Source organism: Diabrotica virgifera, chromosome 3 (genome assembly GCF_917563875.1).
Source record: "Diabrotica virgifera virgifera chromosome 3, PGI_DIABVI_V3a".
NCBI classification, from domain to species: domain Eukaryota; kingdom Metazoa; phylum Arthropoda; class Insecta; order Coleoptera; family Chrysomelidae; genus Diabrotica; species Diabrotica virgifera.
Window position 1 is genome coordinate 199,739,150 of NC_065445.1, and position 16,888 is coordinate 199,756,037.

Consider the following 16,888-nt stretch of genomic DNA (forward strand, 5'->3'; position numbering starts at 1 on the left):
GCTCACTACAACGATTCCTAACTAGGAACCTAATTAGTTTAGAAACTAATGGTTCCATGTGTGCAGGTTCACTCATCATTAGATACTATAGTATCATATTGCTCACTACAGCGATTCCTAACTAGGAACGAATGGTTACATGTGTGCAGGCTCATTTATTTACTATAGTGAGCGATGTGATATATTATATGTAGTATAGCTCCCCGTGCGTGACAAGCTGTATAATCAAGAGTACACAAACTTCTATGTTGATCTTTTTCCAGTGCGTCTTCCTCTACAATCCTTCAAACTATAAATCCAGCTTAATAAATAATTTGAATTTGGGTAAAGAATTTAGAATGGTACTAATGTGTTTATTTCATTTTAGACTTTTTCTGGCTATTTTTTAAATGTGTGTGATTATATATCGTCGCTGATTTGCAAAAAGAGGCCAAGTAACATTTTTATATTTTTACTAAGTGGAACTTTAGCTCCCTTTTACACAACCAGTTTAAAACAAAATGTTACTTGGTACCAAAAATTATGAGGCTATCTCAACAACAATAAGTAATACACTTGGCCCCTTTTTACAGAATAGGTAGAACCTTCGTACCTACTTATACAATACTTTTGCTTATATATGCTTATATAAATAAAATATATAAAACTATAATGTAACCAAAAGTGCGTTTATACTTTTAAATACATACCTATACAATTTTACTTTAAGTATATAATCATACACATTACCCATTAAACTGTTGAAATGTGCACACAGTTAAAAAATGGACAGGAGAAAACCTAAAATGAAATAAACACAATATAAGTATCATTCTAAAATTCTTTACCAAAATCCAAATTATTTATTAAGCTGGATTTATAGTTTGACGGACTGTAGACATAGACACTGAAAAAAGATCAACATATAAGTTTGTGTACTCTTGTTTATAAAGCTTGCCACGCATGGGGAGCTATACTATAATATCTGTACCATCCGTGAATAAGTCGATAAGTCAAATTTTCGTAAAAACAAGATATCTCAATCTTGAAATAGTTCTCTTTCAATTCCGTCAGGTGAATAAATGAGTAATTCAAATAATGCAATAGCTTACTTGGTAGAAGCCCGTGAATATTTGGATTTGACGATTTATTAGGTATCAGAACCGGTATATCGACTTATCTAATATTGAAGTTTTAAATCTTTGTTTGAAATAATGTATCTTAACTTGACCATCCGGGTAGATAATATAGTCAGTCCGTGAATAACTAGGTATGTAGAAATACCCACTTGGGCACATTGCATTTTGCTTTATTTTTCTCGGTAAAATTCAATTACCTGTTTATCAACATAACAAAATAGTAGGGGGTTTAACATTTGAATCGGGAGTAACCAGATATTCAAGTCAAGACTAGTCCTTCAGGACAAGAAAAGATTCCTACAAGACAAAGGAAAAAGATCAAGACCATGTTTCAGTGGAAAACGAGCCAAATAGTACAGAAAAAAGAAGAAACCAGGAAGGACACGAAAGCAAAGACAAGAAAGTAAAGAACTCAGAAATGCTGGTAAAAGTTACACTACTGAAAAAGGAAAGGTCGTAAAACCTAGAAATATGAGGCCATTAAAAGCATGTCGTATGAAATGTAATGAAAGGTGTTCAGATGAAGACCGGGGTAAATGTTTTCAAAATTATTGGAACTTGGGAAGTCGGGATAGAAGGGCTAACTATATTGCTCCTCTAATTAACATTAATCCAAAGAAAACAGAAAAGCTAGGGCCAAGAAAATATATAGAAAATGTTCATATAAATATAGCGTCATTATTGCTGGCATACAAAAGCCAATTTGTAAAACTTGCCTTACTGCAACCTTTGGCGAAACTAAAGGATTTAGTGAGATAGTGGGTGAAAAGAAAAAAATGCATTTTCTGGAATTATTTCTCCTGACAGACGTGGAATCGCGCCATCAGGTAATAAACGCTCTGTGGAAGAAATTCAAAATGCTAAAGATCACATTTTGTCATTTCCTAAATACGAGAGCCACTATTGCAGAAATAGGATATCTAAAAAGTGACTTATCTATTGCTAAAATGTATGACATGTACAAAAAACAGTAGACAAACCCGTTTCGTTAACGTTGTACAAGAACTGCTTCTACAGTTTGTAATACCAAGCACATTGCCTCAAATCACAAATAAGCTTCTGCCAATTAGTAAGGAGAAAAAGAAAGACCTACTTGATCTTTTGCTGCTCATCAATGAAGTTTTTCATAACTTTTACCGAAATTTGCCCACTACAGATATGCAAGACTTGGACCATGATTTGGAAGAGTTTGATGCAGATAATCAGTAGTTTTTTAGTTTCTTTTTCCAATTAACGTTGATGTTACTTTTTATAAAGAAATAAAGTATAAAAAAATGTTGAATTTTTTGTCCTGGAAATTTACACTAAGTACAATAACCCACATAACAATTTCATGTTCTTAGTAGATTCATAGAACATACTTTTCAGAAAAAGTATATACTGAGAATGTGCGTAATTACCATTGCGAATGTGCAGAGCAGATACCGAGTATATACTACATTACAGTACTTAAACGTTCTATGTATATACTTAGAATGTCCTACCGCACTTCTTTTCAGTATATACCAATAATGTTCTTTTTAGAACATTCCAAGGACGTGCTATAAACCTTCTATGTGTATACTTAGAACATACTACCGCACATCTTTTTAGTTTATACCAAGAAGGTACTTTTTAGAATATTCCAAGGAAGTGCTATAAACCTTCTATTTATATACTAAGAACGTACTACCGCACATCTTTGTATGGGAAGAATATTATATTTTTAAGAATATTCTAAGAAAGTGCTATCAAGTGCTATATTGCTTAGAAGTATGTTTTCAGCATCACCTAATCTCATCTTAGGTTCTACTGGTTCTACCAAATATCTATTTACATATTTTAATTGCAAATGAGAATGTAGTTAGTACCTACATTCTACAATATTACTTAAAAAGTAAGTACCTACATATTTATAAATTTTAGTTATTTATATAAATCATTATATAATATTTAGCTAAACTAAACTATGCATAATAAGTAACTAAAATTTATATAATACTTATATGTACTTACCTATTTAAGTAATATTGAGTTATCAAAATAGATTATATGTATTTTGAAGCACCGCAAACAAAATAAACAGATTATGTATGTTCTTTAGTCCTAGTACTACATCATTCGCCTTCATCCTTAACACTGCATAGATCCATAGATGACATAAATGATGAAATAATGCCTGTTTTCTTTTTCATATTTCACGGTTTTTTCCTATCCCTGATCCATTCAGGTAAGAATAGAAATGGTCAGAATATGATGGGGTGGGGGAGGAGTTATGAATGTATTGTTGAATAACAAAATCGGTGGTCAGTGTTGCCAAACGGAGAGAAATTTCCCTTTTTGCGGGAATTTTCAACATAAAAGGTGATAAAGGGAAAAAGTTAACTCAAAAGGGAATTATTGTTCCAGTCCAAATTGTAAAATATTAAGAAAAAATCAAAATATTTGAAAATAATTCAACATATCTTCTCAGATTTTGTAAACAGGAGGGAAGTTTTTTTTTATAAAAGTGGGAATTTTTAAGGTAAGTTGGCGGAAAAAGCTTACTCGACGGTTGGCAACGCCAAAGCCTTTGGTTGCTTTGGTTGTGCAGTTTGGCACGTTTTGGTTCTGCGAAATGGCCTATTGAATTGAATGTACCTAAATTCAAATTCCAAGGATGTAAAAATACTAATGATTCATGATAAACTCGAAACGGTAAAGTCATTTCAATTATGAAAACGAATTTTTAATAGTATCTATGTAAACGTTAATACAATTAATGTTTAAACTTTTTTTACCCTACAACAATTTTGAAATGAAATTCGTCCAATACTACCTACATACATATATTTTATTAATTATGTATTCTAAAATATAACGAAATTGATAATCTATAAGGCTAATATTATAAAATCCAGGAGGAAAATAAACTTCAGTCAGTTGGCCATTGAAATCCAATATGTGAGGTTTTCTCCAAAAAAAAGTTCCAACCACGTGGGGAGAGTCCTGTGTTGCCCTGGGTAACATCCAGGTTTATCTATACCATCCAATGAATTTTATATAAATATGTAAAACATCCTTATTATTTACATTTAAAGGGTTTTTACCCGATACATTTTGGTGGCTCAGGCATGCAAATTTTGGCTTTTAAACACTGATGATGGATTCCTTAATCCGAAAACGTTTTGTATTGTGACCCTTATTTAGGGTATTTTAATATATACCTTTTACAAGAAACTTGGTATTTTTTTTTGCTAATATTATACTTCCTATACATACAAATTATTTTTAAGATATTTTAAAAGTATCTACTTATAAGTATGTGTTAAGAATGTACTTATAAGTATGTGTTAAGAATATTCGATAAAGGTATATTCTAAGAATAAACTTTTACGAATATTCCGAGATCCTACGTACACGAATATACTTAGTATATTCGGTACGAGAATATACTTTGAAGTATATGCAAAGAACATGAAATTTAGAATGTTTTTTAAGGTAGATGCTATGCTTGTACTACACATATACTAAAAAGAATATACTCCGACGAATGTTGGTAGTATATGCTTAGAACATGATGCGAACATCATTGTTATGTGGGAAGTCGGTAACTCAATAAGACCACAGAAATTTGGCGTGAATAAGTGGGTAAGTTAGATTTTTTTTAAAGTAAGTGACATGCTCAAAGCTCATAATTATGTACGTCATTCGTTGCATGATTACCCACCAATTTCTACGAAAACGAAACTGAACTTAAATTTTTTATTCTTCAAAACTAATAAAATGTTTAAAATGGCCATACTGAAAAGTTTGTATTTTTGATTTATCGACTTATTCACAGATGGTACAGATATATTATATCATATCGCTCACTATAACGATTCCTAACTAGGAACCTAATTAGTTAGGAACTAATGGTCCCATGCGTGCAGATTCACTCATCATTACTATAGTATCATATCGCTCACTACAGCGATTCCTAACTAGGAACAAATGGTTAGGTGCGTGCAGCCTCACTCATTTACTATAGTGAGCGATATGATATAGTATAGCTCCCCGTACGTGACAAGCTTTATAATCAAGAGTACACAAACTTCTATGTCGATCTTTTTCCAGTATGTCTTCCTTTACAGTCCGTCAAACTATAAATCCAGCTTAATAATTAATTTGGATTTGGGTAAAGAATTTAGAATGGTACTTAATGTGTTTATTTCATTTTAGGCTTTTTCTGGTTATTTTTTAAATGTTTGTACGTTTAATGGGTAATGTGTGTGATTATATATTATTTAAAATAAAATTGTATATGCATTATGTATTTAAAAGTATCAAGGCACTTTTGATTACATTATAGTTTTATATATTTTAATTATATAAGCAAAAGTATTGTATAAGTTATAAGTAGATGTACTATGTACTGTAGTGAATACCATAAGAACAAGATGACATTGGTTGTTTTTGTATAAAGAAATTATAGAACATTCAAAAATATTTACCTTATTATTTTGTGTGACTCCAGCATAGAAAAAGTCTTATAATGAAAGGTAAAATACATACATACTATTTTTTTTATAGAAAATTAAAAAATCCCAGACATTTTATTTCTTTGATTGTAACTTGTCTATTTTTTACTGGTTTGGATCTATAATAACAAAAATATCTCATTTACTATTTAAAATTTGTTTTGGTAATAAATTAAAACACTTGTATTTATATTTAAGGTGTATTTGATTTTACATTTTCATAGTATTAAAATTATTATTATTATTTATCTACATATAATTACACTTACATCTTCTGAATTTGAATTCATTTTTAGAGTGCACTTTGATAAATACAAGTAAGTAAATCCAATTAAACTTTTAAATCATCCAATTAACCTACAAAGATCAATAAAAGTACAGAATACTACAAAACAAAATAAAAATGGATAAAAATAACAATTAAAGAGGTAAACACACAATTATTAAAAACAAATTTGTTTTTAGTTTTATTGTGGTAAATGGATCTATTTCAATGAACTGTCAATACGGATGGAATTGGCTGTGAGTTTCGACGGTAGCGCTATCTCGCGGTTTGAAACTTATACTTTTCTGATAAAATTTATGTATGTGAAATATACAAAACGAGAAAAATAGATACTTATCTAGAAAGACACAAATTATGAACTGAAATATTATTGTTTTTTTTATTTTATTCATTATAAATTTTAATATTTAATATATGTTCTTGCGACTGGATGACTGCTTACGCAGGAGACCATTGAGAAAAAGAATAAGTTTATATGAATTATTTAACATTTTAAAGGTTATTATCCCGAGGGATATAATATAACCCTTAGACAAGGAAAGAGAGAGGACGAGTAATCCTATGACCAAAAGTGAAGCCAAACCGACACCAGAGATTTTGATCATCGACGTATCTTTGGGGTATTGTTATGCATTGAGTATTTAAAATAAAAACATGAAATGTATTTAAAATGAAGAATTTGTGTACGGTAAATGTTTTATTAAGTTGCTCATATTACGTACATATGTTTCAATACATACGTATGTTTTTATTACGAATTTTAGATGATGATTTACTTTATTTTTTATGAAATTTTAACCTTCAACGAACACCCACCACTGGCAACCCATTGTTATTTTTGACGTGACCGCCATGTTTCTGGTGACAAACAAACCAAAAACTGGCTTCACTTTTGGAACGTGTGTTTTAAATGAGTGTTACCCGTCCTCTCTTTTTTCCTTGTCTAAGATATAACCCAATAAAGGAAGAAGAAGAAGAAGATTTTAAAGGTTACCTCTGTTTATTTTTGTGTGCTTACTGCTTTGCTTATTAAAATTTGTAATTTGTATGAATTGTAATTTGTTTGAATTCTATCAAAATGGATATTAAACATTATACTGGATTCAAGTCTTATTTCCCAGCATGATATCCAATTTCAATCAGCAACACCAAAAAAGGAAAGGATTTAGTTGATGCAGGACATGTACGCAATGTTTCCGAATATAATAACTGCATCCAGTACTGGTATATTCAATATTTTTACATGAATCAATACAACAGCTGCAATATCTTGTTTTCTTTTTTGAAAAATCCATATTATCCGCCATTTCAGTTTATGAAGTTTATCAAATGCACAAAACAAAACTGCCAACTGCCACTAACACAGCGTTGCCACATTTTATTTAGAAAATCTACTGAAGTTTAGCTTACTACTAAAATCTACTTATCAAAAATTAAAATATACTATAAAACTTGTATTAATATATTTGTATACAGGGTGGTGAATCGGAAAACGGGCCATAGGATACTCAATGTAAAATTCTAAACTGTTGAATTTCTGCTTCCCTAATTATGTTACATCAAAAGTCATGAGAAGTTATTTGTAGAGGATTGAAATCTGTATTAGAAACAGAAGTTACAATTGTTCTACGATTTAAACACATTCCAAAATTTTGAAAAATATAATGTATTTACCGCAGTAGGTATGTGTGGGCATGTTAGGCCACACGTTATTATTTAACTGACAGTGAGCACATTATTGACTGAAGAAGATATCTTTATTATTAATACTTCTCCTTAACTAAAGGTATCTTATCAACTTTATTGTGTTTTAAACAGTAATTGATAAAATAAATAAAAAAATTGACAGTTCAAATTGTTAATATAATAAATTTATTGTCAACAAATGCAACCTTATACACATTATGGTATTGCGTGTGGCCTAACTTTGGCGTATTACTCTGAAAAATGTATTATATTTTTACAAAATTTTGAATAATTATTGTTCGTAGAACAATATTAACAGTTGTTTTCAATACAGATTTCAATTCTCTACAAATAGTTTCTTATGACTTTTGATGTAAAATAATTAGGGAAGCAGGAATTCAACAGTTTAGAATTTTACATTGAGTTTCCTATGGCCCGCTTTCCAATTCACCACCCGGTATAATTTAGGACTTTTTATAATAAAAATAACAGCTGACTAACTAGAAATTTTTTTTATTTAGCTAATGCCTCGACAACTAATGGGCATTGGCATGGTGACGGTACAGTGGATTTTACCAATCAGGTAGCTAGTGTTATGTGTAGTGTGTGTGTTGAGTAAGTGTCTTGTTACTTTGCAAAGTCGAAGTCATTGTCTTTGCAGATACGCTATTTGTATCCGAACGTATGCGGTCCCTCCGGTGGGTACCGATCCCACAAGGATAGAAACTATTTTCATTTATTAATTTATAATAAACGAAAAATTCTCTACCCTGGTGAGATTCGAGCTCACGACCATTCGGACCTTTAGATCCAAAGGCAGGCGCTCTTACCACTGAGCCACAGAGGGAGTTTAACTAGAAATTAATATGACTGTTTGTAAACAAAAACCAAACTTTTTTATATCTTAACTGGGGAACAAAATGACCAACTATAATTAATTTTTATCAGTTTCATATTTAATATTTGTATATAATATTTTGTCATCCACTGATTTTAACATCTGCATGTCTGGATCACATTCTTCAAACAATTATTTCGCATTTTACATTAGAAACACGCAAACACAACATTTGTTGTTTTGCAAAGTTATATTTATTATAATTAGGCCCGGTCTTTTCACCTCCGAATAAATATGTATTAGGAAGTTTATCCAACAGATTACATGTAAATCTGTCAAATAAACGTCCGAATAACTTTTATTCGGAGGTGAAAAGACCGGGCCTTAGATATTTTAGTTTTCCATCGTTAGCTTCTAACAGGCTCACCGAATGCCAGAACTCTTCAATAACACCTGAAATAGGTACTGATTGCACTGCTACTTGAAATCTCCAAGTTTGTTACACCAGAATCCAGTTCAATTTCTGTTTAATATTCATCATCTACGTCCTGAATCTTATTTTCGGTAATGACATTGGGAAATTGTAACAAAATGTCTAAAAATTAATTTAGAAATGGGGTAAATACTATTAAAAAGCAAATTTTATTTTAGTCATAAGAAAATGTTGAAATATACCAAAAATCTACTAAAAAATATTGCCTACTAGAATTTTTTTAAAAATATCAAAAACCTACCAAAAAAGTAGAAATCTACTAAATGTGGCAACGCTGCACTAACAGCGCTGGAGAAAACCTATGGAGACCTACACAGAGGAGAGGAATCGAGATAGGACGACCTTGAAATTTTTGTACACGATTTTGCCTGTTTGCTTGGTTTCTCGCTAGGGCGGCGGTGGCGTAGAGATAGATGCTAGTTTTGCATTGGAGTGAATGTGAAAACTTCGAAAATAATTAATTATTCGTAGTTAATATAAGATTACTGGTTTTGGTGGTTAATATTATTTAAATATGAGTGCCAAGAAAGCTTACACTAAAAGAACTTGCTTCGTACCGGGATTTATATCGAGTTATCGTTCCGATAAAAAATTCAAAAGGGAACTTAAGGAAGTTAATAAAGACTTTTTATAAAGATTTGTCTTTATGTTATTTATAACGTTCATGGATTATACCTATTCGTTTGTATGTTATTTCCTTCGGTGTAAATAAAATTTGTGTATTACCTATTATTGGTTTTTATTTTAATCTGAAAATTATAGTGATAATAGTAGGAGGATCTTGAAAGATTTTCTGTCGAAACAATGCATTTTTTGAGACAAAATATTTTCACAAAAATTAACATTAATTTTATAAAAGTCAGACTATCGTCTGTAGTTAATTTACATATATTTTTATTAACTAAATTTAAACATCTGATAGATAAGCTTTCAGAATATAGATATGAAGTGTTCAAAAGAAAAAGCATTTTAAATTTTGATAAAAAGAATATTTAAAAAAAAATTGACCAATAAACTTCAAATTAGTTAAATAACTTTTTAAAAACAATTACCTACAGTTAAGTTAAATTTTTTCATCTAACAAACTTTTTGATATCAGTTACAAAGATATTAACAAATTAATTTGCGGTTGAAATACCATTGGTATATAAATGTGGCAGTTAGATAATGTGACAAAATATTTCGGCTTCAAAATAAGCTGTCCTACATATTAAAATAATGACAAATTTAATTTTGATGTCACATCTCCATCTACAATGGTATAAAAAGAATACACTTTTTACCACACGTCGATATGTTATAAGGTTAAAATAATTTATTTTTGGCATAAAATATATTCAGCTACAATCCACCAATAAATTAATGTCTAATTACGCTAAAAACAATAATAAAATGAGTTAAATAATAAATAAGTCCATAAGAGCTAATGTATTTGTAGCACCTATTCGAACACTTGCGCCTCTAGCGGCAATTGCTGAAAGTTGAATTAGAGGTTGAAAAGTTAGCCCACAAACGATGCATTGCGTTTCCACTCCTTCTTACCTTAGAATATAAAAAAACAGGAAGGAGTCTTTCATATATCAACAACACCTTAAATTTCTAGCGGAACCGGCCATCTTGAACGTCTGTGGATGACTCATAAGTTTTTGTCAACGAGGTAGAAGGTGTTTGTGTATTGGATCAGCTGTGTGCATAGGCGTACCATCTGGTAAAGCTCCTGTATATGCAATCAATTAACTGAAGTTATTATACTATATTCGCTCTCGCGAGATTTTTTTTGAGACATTCGGAATAGGAAACCTACAACACAAAAATTCCTACCTCACACTGTTAACTGCTAAAATCAACTCAAATCAACTTAATCTTTCATTAAAAAAAGAAGAATTATTAGAAATAGTGGGAGTGTCTACTAATCTCATAAAATTTTGTGAAGTTTATTTCTACAAAATATTTTTATTTTGTACAATAAATAATTTTCTCATTTGCTATCAATACATTATAATGGTTTAAATAAATAAATATTGATTGGCGTAAGGTTTATGTTATTTTTATGTCTGTTTACCATTAATAATATTGGATATGGGCAGGTGCGTTGGTGTTGTAGTAATTTCCAGTCACTTCTGACAACTGAATTTTTCAAAAAAGAAATTACTAAAGTCAGTGTCAAAAAAAATCTCGCGAGAGCGAATGTAGTATAGTATAATAAAATGTTATTTAACTGACTTTTCAACAAAATATTATATTAATACGTATTTTCTCTTGATCTGTAGCTGTTTGTTTAACATCAAAGATGTAATAAAATCGTTAAGAATTTCTTTTCTTCCCTCTTTCAAAGGTACGTCACTGGAGATAGAAAGTAAATCTGACAGCTGATCGCCATTTGCAACCTCCTTCCTGACTCGTAGTCATTTCGCATTGTACTCCTTCCTGATTTATTTTATATTCTAAGCTTCTTACAGGTCTCCATAAGAAAACCGTCAAATCCCCTCTCCTCTCCCCATGGCGCGCCATTTAAATTTATCAGATAAATGCACAAAACTGCCACTAACAGCGCTGGTGAAAGCTGTCAAATCCCCTCTACCCATCGGCTCATGGCCAATAGGCAGGAAGACAATTAATGCAGCCACGATACAAGAGAGAGGTCCTAGAGAGAGACAGGCAAGGTGCTGGAGACTTTGACAGCCCGTGTAATTTGAGTTGCCTATATCAACTTAAACGGGGAAATATAAAAGTAAAATTCTAAATATAAAAAAAAGTAACATAAAAACATAATCAAGGACTTCTTCACTTTATATAAAACAGTCAGTAATTTAGTATTTAAATAGTTTTAAAATTATTTAACTCCCAAATACTTTAGGAAAGTAGTTATTTGTTTTGATAAGTACAAATAACAATTCTGAAAAGTATTTAAACTGATTTAAACACCAAATATGGTAATCTGTACTCTATTTACTCTGTAAATACAAAAAGTATTTAAATTTTGAAATATGTACTGCCAATCAGCCCTGAAAATTAAAATATGAGGTCCATTCAACGAAATGTCAATACTGATTTAATCGGGTCCATTTATATAGGCAACTCAAATTACACGGCCTGTCAAATTCTCCAGCACCTTGTCCGTTTCTCTCTAGAACCTCTTTCTTGTATGTTGGTGGTAATCTCGCTTCACTATTTGAATGGGACAGGGCCATTCCATCCGTATTGACAGTTCATTGATCTATTTTCATTTTCGATAGTTGACAATCGAACTGTCAAGTGTCAAAAAATCGAAAATCTGTGACTCGTGATTGGTCCAAATTCTCCCATAACACAGTACAAGTCCTGGGGCCTGATTCTAATTCATTTCGACAGTCGCAATTTCATTTCGACACCGCCATGACAGCAACTGGGGATATTAACCTTATCATGTTGAGACTGCTCAGAATTTGGGTTGGCGCTTCGGTTTCTTGGATTTTGTTGATAGTCTGGGAAAATTATCGAAAAAATACCATTTTTGGGAAAAATTATTTACCAGCTATTTTATTGCTAAAATCGAATCTTAAGATTGCATATATTAGTAATATGGGGTATGACAAGTCCGAAGAAAGTGTGTTATTTTATTTATAAACAAATTAGCACTCCTAAATCTTCTTTTTTTTTTCAATTAGTGGTCTGTAACTCCTATAATTTTTCCTTTGAGCCAAAAACACTCAAATAAAAATTCACCGTAATTTAGTTCTGCACAAAGTTATTTTTTTTCCGATTTCCTTCAACAAAAATTTTACTCAGAAAATCCGAGTTTTCCCAAAAAATCTGCCATTTTCAATTAAAATTTTAGGGAAGTACCTAATTATTTATCAATAATTAAATAATTGAAGACATGAAAGATTTATTATAGTAGATTATACAGAGGGGCTAAATTATGGAATAAATTCATTTCTTTAAAACGGACGATTTTGGAGCAAAATCCCGAAAGAGGTCGATTTTTATTTTTAAATTACAATTTTTTGGCATATATTTCATACTAGTGACGTCATCCATCTGAGCGTGATGACGTAATCGATAATTTTGTTAATGGGAATAGGGGTCGTGTGGTAGGTCATTTGAAAGGGCGTTTAATTCTCTATTCAGTAATATAAACATTAATATCATTAGGTATTTATACAGGGTTGCCAAAAAAAATTTTTGAATTAAATTAATTGGCGCAAAAAGAAGAATGTATGTAATTTATTTAACTCAAAATACATTGTACTGCTGTCAGAAAATAGAAAAAAAGGTTTATTTCACAAATAAACATTTCTTTTCGCTTAAATTAAATCACAAACAGCCTCCCTCCTACCTATTGGCAGTTTGAACTTTTAATTTAAGCTAAAAGCAATGTTTGTTTGCAAAATAAACATTTTTTTCTATTTTCTGACAGCAATAGAATGTATTTTGAGTTAAATAAATTACATGCATTCTTCTTCTTGCGTCAATTAATTTAATTCAAAATTTTTTTTGGCCTCCCTGTATAAATATTTATATTAATGTTTATAATACTGAATAGAGAATTGAACGCCTTTGTAAATGAGCTACAACACGAACCCATATTCCTATTTAAAAAAATAATTACGTCATCACGCTCGGATGGATGACGTCACTAGTTTGAAATATATGCCAAGAAATTTAATTTAAAAATAAAAATCGACCTGTTTCGGGATTTTTCTCTAAAATCGTCCATTTTAGAGAAAATGAATTTATTCCATAATTTAGCCCCTCTCTGTATATCAGGAGACCGGCGACAATCTAACCAATAGTTTAGCAATAATTAAAATGTTAATTAAAAAATTTCGGTCGAAATAATAACCAGAAAGATTATGATACACCAGAATAACTATGATTTTCATATAAAAAAGCACTATACCTATTCAACGTACCTTACAGGATTGAAATTGGACCATTTGAGCGGTCTCAGGAATGTTATAAAGAAACAATTTTTTGGCTTATAAACAAATAGAACCCCTCAGAAAATATTAGATTAAATTAAATTAAGTTAACGCTGTTGAAAAGAGCACGGCTTCTGTGTCCTTTTCGAAGAAAAACAAATTGAATTGCGAGGAGTGATTCCAGGTATAACCGGTCAAATTTGACCGGCATTTGCGACAGAGTTATAAACAACAGGATTTTAATCTTTGAACCATTAGATACCTTTTAATTCCGGTCCTCTTTGTACATACAAATTTTCATATCTTCAAGACACTCATAACAAAAAAGTTTTATGTCACTGTCACCAAATTATTTAATTATTGATAAATAATTACTTCCCTCAAATTTTAGTTGAAAATTAAAGATTTTGTTTGGAAAACCCGAATTTTCCGAAGAAAATTTCCGTCGAAGGAAATTGGAATAAATTATCAATGTGCAGAATTAAATTACTGTCAATTTTTATGTGAGTGTTTTGGTTTAAAGTTAAAATTTTCGGAGTTATAGAGCAATAATAAAAAAAAAGATTTCGGAGCGCTAATTTGTTTATAAACAAAATAGCACACTTTCTGTGGACTTTGCACAGCTATATTACTAATATAGGAAATCTTAAGATTTGATTTCAGCATGTCCAGCAATAAAATAGCTGGTAATTAATTTTCCTTGTTTTTTACTAATTTTCCCAGATTATTACCTCACATCTTTCATTGAGAGACTACATTAAAATCAACAGGGTACGTTTGCTGTTATTGGTTGGTGGGCGTGTCGTAATTTAAAATTTAGCGGGTAGCATAAATGAGTACAAGCAGAGAATATTCGCATTTTAGGATTAAATTGGCTAATAGAATAGTACGGCTTTATTGAAATATAATTATTTTTCCGTGTGTGATTATGTAGGTAAAAATATATGCCAACTTTAAATCCGATATGCGTTTGAATTTATTTTATTTTGATATTCTTGTAATGCTTTTTTTTTCTTGAATATCTAGGTAGGAATCTACTTAATTATGTATGTTGTTTTCATTTTTTTTTATTAGATAATATTTTGTTTAGAGGTTTCTCGTATTACTTTTATTTCTAGAACATTCATCTTCATTATTATTCTCTTTGCCTTTCCCATTGTGAATTTGGCTTCTCTAATTCTAGGGTGCTCGGTAAAAAGAGTATAAGCCCGGTTTCAACTTAAAGTGAACATTAAGTAAAGTTCACATTAATGTGTATTACCATTGATAAAAGTACCAACTTAAAAGTCCACTTTAATTTTATTATGAAATTATGAAATCGAGCCCAAGTCAATTTAGTCAACTTTTCAGGAGAAGCAAAAAATGATAATTACTTGCCATAATTATTTACTACCAACTAATTTTATTTATTTTATATTACGTAATATATTGACTTGTTCTATTGATACCAAGGTAAAGATATAGGTAGTCCTTTATAGTGTTTTTCGGCAAAAATAATATTATGACCATTTTTGACTTATACTCTTTTTACCGAGCACCCGAGAATTATTTTCCTCCAAACTTTCTTTTCTGTGCCATATGAACGTGAATACCGTTTACACCCACATCCTGCTGATTAACTGTCACCCACCACGTCTTTTCGATTTTCCTGTTTTATTGCTTCCAGGGACTAAGCACCTCTCCTCTATATGTATGAGATGGTCCTCATCTCTAAGTTACACATGATCTAGCCTTACACATTATATTTATACTCATATCTATAACTTTCTTTTCATATCATATCTATAACTAATCTTTTCTTGTTACCTACTCCACTCAGCGAACCGAGCATTCGCGTTTCAGTAATATACTATTTCAGGACCATACATTATCATAGCTGGTCTTACAGCAATCGTACCTATATAATTTACCTTTTTATCAAACAGTACTCCATTTACCTTTCCATTTCATCCATTCAGCCTTAATTCTATTACTTGCATTTTATGTATACTTCCCCATTGCTCAGTAATATCGATCCTACATACATAAAACTATTATCTTGTGCGAGTTCTTGTCTATCCAAACTAACTACTCTGCGATTTGGATTACTACCATGTTTAAAAGAATAAATTCTGTTTTTGTTTTTTCCTCCACTTCGCTCTCAGACTTTCCTACTAACACATTATCTGCATACATTGACAAGCAAGGATCTCCCTTTGAAGTTCTGCTGTTATCTGATCTAGCATGAATGGGAATAAATATGAGTTCAACACAGAACCCTACTTTCACACGAAATTATCTAGTTTCACCTGAATTCGTTCTAATGTTCATTGTTACCCTCTCACAAGTCTTGCACCATTCGTACATATTCAGCCGGCACTCCTTTCCTAATTAGTACTAGTGGTTTTCTGGTAACTTTGCCATATGCTTTTTCAAGGTTAATAAATATTAAATGCAAGTTTCTCATTCACTCCTAACTTTTTCCATTAGCAGTCTTAAAATGAAAATTGCTGTAAACAATGTAAATTGCTGTAAAACCTTGCATAAATCCAAAATGTTACCCACTTTATTTCTAGAACCTTTTCACATTCAAATTTTGTTAGATTTCACCATAGATGTATGATAATAAAAACATATCGTCGGTCTATTTTTCAAAGGTCGTAACTCCAAAAATGCTTATTTTACAGGAGAAGCAAAAAACCGAAATATTTTATTATATTAATTTTTGTGGATGGTTTTATTTATTTTGTAAATACAAAAGCATATTTGTAGTTTCCAATAAAAAATAATACATTTGCACATTTTAATATTTAATTGCAGGAGTTACGACTTTTTCTGACTAGAATCTTAAATGTTCTGAGGAGATACGACAATTTCAACAACATTGACTATAGAAAAACACAAGCACGCATTGGAGTTAGGGCATATGAAAATTTAGACCAGATGGTGATTTCTGTATGTCTTTTGATAATTGCGATTTTAAAGGTTTTATAATTTTTTCGGAGCTATGGCTTCTTCTGGACGAGTAGAAATCAGCTGAAAGTAGCTATTAACACTAAAATGTAAAAATATGATTTTTGAGGAGTTACAACCATTGAAAAAT